The sequence below is a fragment of the Castanea sativa genome, chromosome 3 (genome assembly GCF_040712315.1).
Source record: "Castanea sativa cultivar Marrone di Chiusa Pesio chromosome 3, ASM4071231v1".
Taxonomy (NCBI): domain Eukaryota; kingdom Viridiplantae; phylum Streptophyta; class Magnoliopsida; order Fagales; family Fagaceae; genus Castanea; species Castanea sativa.
The window spans coordinates 54248087-54257524 of record NC_134015.1 but is presented as its reverse complement, the minus strand read 5'-3'; the positions used below and the strand labels follow the sequence as shown (position 1 = coordinate 54257524).

Below are 9438 nucleotides of genomic sequence, written 5' to 3'. Positions count from 1 at the left end.
ACCCAGTTGGAATAAATTCTCGTGTAGAGGCCGTAGAGTCACTTTTAGATATTGGGTTAGATGAATTTTGAATGGTTAGATTCATGGCCTTCCCGGAGTAGGAATGACTACAATTACAAAAGCTATTTATAATATAATTGCTAATTGTTTTGATGGAAGCAGCTTTTTAGAGAATGTTAGAGACAAATGCTGCAAATGATAGATTTAGGGACAGATGCTGGCATAATCAAACTACAAGAGCAACTTCTTAATGACATCTTAGGGAATGGAAATTGGAGAGTGGGCGGCAGATTTAGAGGAATCAGTTTGGTAAAGGAGATACTTTGCCGTAAAAAGCTTTTTTTTAATTCTTGATGATGTCGATGATTCGACAAGAATAGAAAATTTGCTGGGAAAATGTAATTGGTTTGCTCCCGGAAGTAGAGTCATTATAACATTAAGAGATAGGCACTGTTAGTTGCCCTTAAAGAAAATGTTTGTACAACTTACAAGGTCAAGGAATTCAAGGTTGAGCAATTAAACAAACATGAAGCTATTCAATCAAAAAAATTCCCAATAAAGACATTCAATTAAGAAATTACATTGAAACTGTTTCTCCTCTGTCATTTCTGTTCGGTTTTTTTTTTTTTTTGCATTTGATGCCAAGGTATGTTTCCCTTTTTGGTAGCACTGTTTCATTTGCATCTGTTACACAATGGCAATGGATATCAAATCAACTTATAAGTATTTATTGTGAAAAAATAAAAAAAAAAAAAAAAAAAAAAAAAAAAAAAAAAAAAAAAAAAAAAAAAATGGGAACTGAATAAGTTTCTGAACTTAAAATTTGTCATTTATAAAATAATTATTTCATTTCGGTAAATTAGTCTTATTTTTTTTGGTTAATGCAGTTGACTGGGATACTTGCGGTTGAAGTCACTGGTAGGATTTCCTTCTGCCTTGGATGTGAGCTCAGTCTTGTTTTCATTTGTATGATTTTGTGTTTTTCTTATCTGATTTGTCAAATTGAGATGCATAATTTCTGCTTGGCTTACCATGTGGCCTTACCATGGTGAGGAAAGATCTTGCAATTTTTTCCTAGTTTTATTTATTTGTTTGGACTTAATTTGTTTCTTAATTTAAAAAATTATGTACACCAATCACCTAGAATCCTGACTTTTGTAGAAAATGTGCATCACTTTGAATTTTAGAAGCTACATTGAATTTGTTTGGCTGTGTGCAACATTGTTTGAGATAAATTGTAAATGATTTGCATTACAGCATCACACCAAAATGGTCTATAATAATTTACTAGGTTAGCTGGTCATTTAAGACATGCTAACCAAAATTTAAAATGGCTGTGCATTTTAATGTCTTTGGTTGGGTCTCTGGAAGAATATAGTTTTGACTTGTCGAAGAGCTGATTTTCAAAGATATTATCTAAAAGCACGGGTTTTTAATATTTTTTGTTCTTTCTCTATTAATTAGGAATATTTGATATAGTGAGGATCACAAGGCCACGATTTCGTTATTGTTTGCATAACAACTGTAGTGGCTGTTATAACTCTTTTATTCCTTAAGTTTTGCATTTAAAATGATCTTTCTATCCTTTAGGATCCTCTGTCCACATGGTTATGAGCTATAAGCATCTCAATCTTCATGGCATACTGTGAACTGAAGACAAGGGCAGTCTAGCAAATTTGTTGTGGAACCTTTAAAAAAAATCCTAGACCCGACTGAGGTAAACTTGAAGGTCCTTCTCTGAACATTGATGAAGTCACCTAGACCCGACTCAGTTTAACCTACCTTACAAAATTAATATGGGGATTTACAAAACTTCAAACTTTGTTTTATTGTTTTCAAACATCATATGTGAATGCATGCAGTGGCCAGGAGCATACTGTGACTCAAAGCAAAGTTGTTGCTATCCTGAGATAGGAAAGCCTGTGACTTATTTCACCATTCGTAGACTTTGGCCTGAATACAAGGATGGCTGATATCCTTCAAACTGTGATCCTAACAGTGTCTTCGAGAAATCGCAGGTACTTATAATTTTTAGTACTATGATCTTATAAATGATTAGTGGAATATGAATTGAGCTTATCATATGTAATAATATGAATTTTTTATTAGGCACATAGTTTCTAGGGTTATCTCTGTTTTTACAAATGCCGTGCATGCATCTATAAGTGAAAAAAATACAGGTCTATACCTCGATCAATTGCCCAAGAACTTGCTAATAATATTTTCCATTCATTGGAAAAAGAGAAAGTAAATGATTTTTAACATCTCAAATTATTTTCTATATCATGGCCACTTATAAAACAAAAAGTTTGTCTTCTCTTTTTTGCAAATTGAATACAAGATTAGAGATCCCATATGGAAATTAATGACACATTTTATATGGCCACTCTAAATCAAGTCATGTAAAGATGCAGTGAGTAAAATGTGAAACCCCTGCCCTAGGGATATATATGAGCAAGGATATGTTCATGCACTTTAATTTTCTTATCCACTTCAAAGACCAAATGTAAAGCACACTATTATCAAGAGCTTTGTAATTTAGTGATATTGTTTGATTCTCTTTATAAGGAGAACCTAGGTTTGAATCCCACATTGACAGTTAAAACCATTTTCAAGTCTTCTCTCCCTCATTTTTGTAATTATCAAATTATAAGAAAAAGAAGAACTCTAATTGTCACGCACTTCAGTCTCTTTTGAGTTTGGTACTTCACAAGCTAGGACATTTTGCCCAAGTTAATTATAAGTCTGTCTGATCAGTTTATATAATACATATTTTGCCTTAAATTTTCTTTTGTGATTCATGTATATGATGGTTTCTGTAGCTCTCAGACCTCATGACCAATCTGCAGAAGGATTGGCCATCACTTAGCTGCCCAAGTAGCAATGGCTTTAGGTTCTGGTCACATTAATGGGAAAAGCATGGGACATGCTCAGAATCTCAAATTGACCAACATGACTACTTTGAAGCAGCTTTCAATCAAAAGAAGAAAGCAAACCTGCAACAAATACTCAGGATTGCAAGAATTGAACCAGATGATGGATTTTACAGCTTTGACAACATTGTAAGAGCAATAATAAAGGGCATTGGGCACGGACACACTCCTAGGATAGAGTGCAATAAAGATTCACATGGTAACAGCCAACTTTACCAAATCTACTTCTGTGTGGACAGTTCTGGGTCAGAAATCTTGTGTCCAGTGCCTCCAAAAGGAAGATGTGCTTCAAAAGTCCAGTTTCCTAAGTTCTAAAGATTGTGGCTGAGGATTAGCTAGAGGAATATATCTCTTATCATTATTTACTAGTTATAATTTGTTTATGTTTAGTCTTGGAACAAATTACTATAATTTGTCACCGTCTCTATAATAAAGTGATGGCAAGCTTATGCATAATTCTAATTTGAGTAATAAGTCATATCTTCTCTGTATTGGTCTATAAAATTTGAATTATTTTTTTAAAGATATGATGAAATTCTTCCTTTTATTCTAAATTAATCAATAAACTATATTACTACTAATTAGAATAAATAAACATGATATTTTATTTTCTAATTAGTAGTAATATAGTTTATTGATTAATTTAGAATAAAAAGAATAATTTTGTCACCTTTGGCTGCTAATGGATATGGATTTGTGCGTATTAATCCTAAATAAATACTAAATAAGGAGATTGGGTTTCGGTATCCCAAAAAAGGCTCCAATAGTTTCAAACAAACACCTGAACAAGGTGTATGCCATATTCAAAGGATTCCAACTAGGAATCTATATATGCCACTCCTAGAACTAGAAGACATTATCGATTGAATGAAATCCCCTTTGGACTTAATATTGCTTCTCAAGTCTTCAATAAAAAATAAAAAATGTCATTCATCATCTTAACAATGAAAATCTTTCGTCAATTTATGAACTCCATTATCTAGGAAATAAGGATTTAATTTTTTCCTGAAGATTAATTCTTTAAAAATACATACGGTCTATATCTTTACTTTAATCTTCAGTTAAATAAGTTAAAAGATGTTTATAAAAAAAAAAAAATCAGTTAAAAGTCATTGTTTTGGAACTTGTAGATTATTCCAAATTTCCAATCAATTTAATTTAGGACTGATCTCTATATTAAAAGACGCTACTTTGCGACCACCAGCTGAAGCTATCTACATTATTTGCTTCTCTTTGTCTGAATAATTTCTCTCGTTGGACAGAATTATGGAAGATTAAGTTTGTGTGAGAGTCTTCCGATGTAGAAGAGATGAGTCAAACAATTTTAATTGGGATCCTTTTGGACTTTGTAATAGCTAGACATGGGCTTGTTAAAGAATTCATTGTGTTTTCTTTGCATAGTACATAGAGTTCCAAAGGTTCACGTGGATATTAGGGTCTGTTTAGATACCGCTGAAAACTGAAAATATTATAACAAAATAATTTTTAGGGCAAATTACAACTTATCCACCTGTGGTTTGGCTGAAATTTAAGTTGCCTACCTGTGGTTTAAAATTTGACACTTTACCTACTTAAGGTTTGACCAAAATTTAAGTTGCCTACCTGTGGTTTGAAATTCCATGATGAAAGTGTTCTGATGAATAGTTTTTGATCTTATTTAGTCTTGTATTTTTATGTTTATTGTGTTTTTGGAGAAGAGAGACATAAAAGTGTATCAAAATTACATATTTAGCTTTATTTTTAACAAATGTGGGTTATAGAAATCTAACTGAGCTAATCTTAGGTGGGTAAAATGTCAAATTTCAAACCACAGGTAGGCAACTTAAATTTCAACCAAACCGCAGGTGAGTAAATTGTAATTTGTCCTAATTTTTAAATATGTGAATAGTGTCATGGGACTCAATTTTAAAGTTGTTTTTGCTGAAAAAAGTACTTGCGAGTCCCGTGAACAATACACGGGACCCACTAAAAAACACACGGGACAGCACAAACACAAACATTGAGGAAAAAAGGCTGTATCCAAACTAACACTACATGTACTTTTAGGCTTTGTAATAGCTAGGCATGGGCTTGTTAAAGAATCAATTTACACTCCTAGTATATGAGTTCCACACAAGTCTAAAATCTAGTTCTTGAGAAAGAAAATAAATGCATTAATATTATTGCGATGGACTAGTGATGGAGGTGAAACGAAAACGCTATGTAAAGTTTAATAAAAAAAATGTTTCTTAAAAAAAAAAAAAAAAAAAAAAAAAAAAGAGAGGCACTATCCAACATATTTTTTTGGATAGTTTAAGACCAATTTCATAATAATTTTTTTTCTCAATCCAACAAATTTCTTTAATAATTAATCCGAAAAACTTTATCTTGAAATCAATGTATTGATTTGGTCTTCAATGACCTTATCTTTTCTTTTTTTCTTCTTTTTAAGGGGAGGTCTTCTAACAAAAAGACACCCAAATTGCTTATCCCAAACAACCCACCATACTTCACAGGGTACACCAATTTCATTCAAACAAGTGAAATTTTAATTCTTCATTCAAACGAAGGACTCAAAAGAAACATGAGATAGAAACTAGGTGGCCCTTCTAGTATTTGATTCACTTTATTTAATCCAACAAAATCTCTCCAAATAAAATTCCTTTAACAAACATTGACATATGAACTTAGTGTATTACAGTATTATTTTTTTGCTGAGTATGGTGGGGGATTCAAAAAAAAAATCAAATTATAAAATCAAATAATGTTATTGAGTTAGACTATTCGCTTCTTTATTTTTCATTTACCAAAGCTTCAAATATAATAAACCCTAATAATTAGAGTCATTGAAAACCCATTTTTCCAAACTCAGTTCTCTTCTCTCCATCCACAAAGAGATGTACCATGAATTGGACTCTCATTGTGGCATTCACACTAGACTAAACATGAACTCAATGTTAGGTTGTGGGCTATCAGATTTCAAGGGCATTTTTCAAAAGAATAATCTTTGAATAGAAGAATATTTCATTGCATTGAGCTATCCATGGTGTGTACGCAGGACTTATCAATTATCAGTCTAGCTATGTTTTAAATGTGAAGGCATTTTGAGATGTAATTGATGAAAGAAAAATGTGTTTCTAATTTTCTATAACCCAAAAACATAAATAAAAAAAGTTATTGGTTCTCAAACCAATCAAAATCCAATCATTTTTATATAAGGTGTGTGCCCTATGCATGTCCTTAATCCTAATCTTACCAGAGGTCCAGTGCCAATCTTTTTTTTTTTTTTTTTTTTTTTGGAGAAGATGGTCCAATGTCAATCTTAGTTGTCCCAAATATGAAAGCATAAATTGTTGTATTAGGCTTTTTTGGGCTTTGGCCTAATTACAGATTTTGGCATTCATGGGCTTCGGCCTAATTACAGGGATGGTTCTTACCCTTCAAATTGTGATCCTAACAATTCCTTCAATCAAGATAAGGTACTTGAAATCTTTTTTTTTTTTTCTTTTTTTTCATATATCATTGTCTTTTGGCATCAAAATCATAGCAAATTTTGTTCTTAATGTTTTTGTGAATCGTTTTCTATTGGATTAGAAGAAACAAGGTTCTAAGATGACCAGTCACAAGTATAACAAAGTGTAATTTAGCTATGAAATTCCATCAATTTCTACAAGTCTGGCCACGTAGTTAACAATAACGGAAACTATTTTAATTCAACAGTTTTTTTTTTTTTATAGAAATGACAAGACTATTAGCTGTATACTATTACTATGTATAAACCAACTAATAATGCCAACTCTCAAGGAGAAAACTTCCCTTTTACTTTTATAAATTTTCCCATTTTAGATTTTTTTTTTCCCCCCTTTTTTAGGTGAATGCATATCTAAAACATTTTTGTTTCTCTCCTTCCTCAATTCATGGCAAGAGAAATGGCATCCTTTACTTATTATTATAGATTTAGTTATCAAAAATCCAACTATTTTATTATGGAAGTTTTGATACTATTTTTATGTAAACTATAAAAAGTTAACAAATTGAATTTTTTTTTCTATTAAAAGTTTCTAAACATATTTTCTAAACTAATGCGGGAATCTGTTGACTTTTCTCCATTATTATTATGGAGTATTATTTGGAAAAAAAAAAAAAACTATGCAAATTCTATATTTATTACCCAGCTACTTGAACCAAAGCCCATATAAATAATTTCCTTAAATCATGGGCGTGCTTATTGTAACGGCTTAAATGAGTTACCATAACATGTGTTTCTGTTTGAAAACGCAAAATAAAAGGGTAGAAATTGCATTGGGCTAAAAAGCAAAAGGGTATAAACTGCATAGTTTTTTAATCATGACAATTAGTAGTATTTTGCAAGGACAACTCTTGGGTCTGAGTGTTTTCAGTTTTGTGCACTAGACCTGATATGTTCCTGCCACAACCACAAGTCTCTATATGTGTCACGATTCAATTATTTGTATCATATTTGGTCCTATGCAAAAGATGCATTGAACTGAACCTAAACCTTGCTCATCTTAAAAACATTTGGAGTATAGGCTTCAATTACTACTATTATTTTTTTTTATGGGAAGGCTTCAATTAAATTAGTTCAATATTGTTATAATTTTTTCTAGATTGAACTATGATTCTCAATCTTCTTGTTTCATGGCTATAGAGGATAGATATCAGACCTCAAAAGCAATATGCATAAAAATCGGCCATCACTAGCTTGCCCTAGTAGCAACAGTATACAATTTTGGACACACGAGTGGGAGAAACATGGGACATGCTCGTAGTCTGTACTTAACCAACATGGATACTTCGATACAGCTCTCGGTTTGAAAGGGAAGACAAACCTCCTCAAAGCTCTTAAAAGTGCAGGTAAATTCAATTTTCATTACTTTAGTGCTTTGTTTTTTTAAGTAACACTTAGTTTAGTAGATTTTAAGTTTTGATTGCCTATAATGTCCTTAATAATACATGCTTTTATATTATTAGAAAGTTTATATTATTTTATTATGATTTATGTAAAAATAGAAAATGAGATTTTGGGAGAGTTGTAAAATAAGATGACAAAATAGATAAAGTAGGTTTTTTGGGTGTAAAATAGAACTTTTTTGGCATCACATATGTTAATATTCTTATGTAATACCTATCAAAACTTTTATTTTCAACTCATAAAAGTAAGGTACTTTCTTTTCAATTTGGTATTTTGTGGATGTAGAATTGTTCTTAACGTATGATGACTTATAAGCATCGTATAGGACTCTTGGGAAATTTCATGACAATTGACTTGAAGGTTTTTGGACTTTCTTTTCAATTTGTGGACAAACTTCTTCATCAATTTTTTTGTTTTGTTTTGTTTTGTTTTATCTGTTTATAGTTAGATTGCTCCAACAAATAGAAATCTAATATCAAAATATTTACTTGACTTGACTTACTTTTTTAAAAAAATGGCATGTAGTTGATTGCAATATATTTTTTCTTGTTGTGCTTTTGCTTTGAAAAACACAAAAAAAAAAAGTATTTTCTTGCTTTCAGCCATGTCTATGGGGCACCACCACGTCAAACCCACATCCTAAATATCCATGGTGTCTTTGGAGAAATTATTAGACCTACCCGAGAGGATTGCTAATGAGGTCCTCCAGGTCCTTCCAACCAATAAAAAGTTGCTATTTATACAAATGTGACATCACCTAGTGGTTTTTTTTATTTTTAATTCTTGTGATAATTAAGAATCTGACTCACACATTTACATAAATAACATAATTTTATTAGTTGGGGGACAATTTTAACAATCCTCCCGATGGACCAAATAATTTCTTGTGTGTTTGAGTCACCACCACAAATTCCTCAAGTCCAACCAATTGGCCCACATCACAATCCAAAAACAGCCACCTAAGCAGCCATGAGGCTTGAAAAGAGAAACTTTAACACTGTTCTTAACATCTTTTTAGGAGTTCAATAATTAGATAAGAGAAATGATATGTCAAATCCTAAGTGGTAGATTGTTATTGTTAAGATAAAAAAGTAATCTTAGTGTTAGATTCAAATTTGAACCAATAACAACTAACCATTTATGATTTATTGTGAGAATGATGTAAAAATATTGTGACGTAAGACCTCTCATTAGATAATGATAGGATAAATCATATCATTATCTTGTAAAGATAATGATAAAGATTAGATTTCTTTTAAATTTAAAAGTTAGTTTTATCTTGTAAAACTTTCTATTTATATAACTTAATGTTGATTAATAACTAAATAAAGAAAGCTAAAAAATTATTTATTATTGAATGAGTATTTACTTTGAAGGTTTAGACTCCCTTGAAATAGTCCATTTATCAATTAGGAGATCTTAATTCCCTTGAAACAACCAACAAACTAATTGGGTTCATAAGAACTTCAGACATTTTTGTTAATTCCCTTGTTTATGTACTTATGTTTGGTTGGGTGGATTTGAGGGAAGATGAAAAAAGAATGAGTGGAAAATAGGAAAGAAAATAAGTGAGAGGGTTGTTTGGTTGGGAGG

The 9438-nt window shown here is 31.3% G+C and overlaps 1 pseudogene; it reads left to right on the top strand.

The window, feature by feature from the left end:
• The first annotated feature begins 1856 nt into the window (after nucleotides 1-1856).
• LOC142629517 (ribonuclease 3-like) lies at nucleotides 1857-3423 on the top strand (annotated as a pseudogene).
• The last annotated feature ends 6015 nt before the right edge of the window (nucleotides 3424-9438 follow it).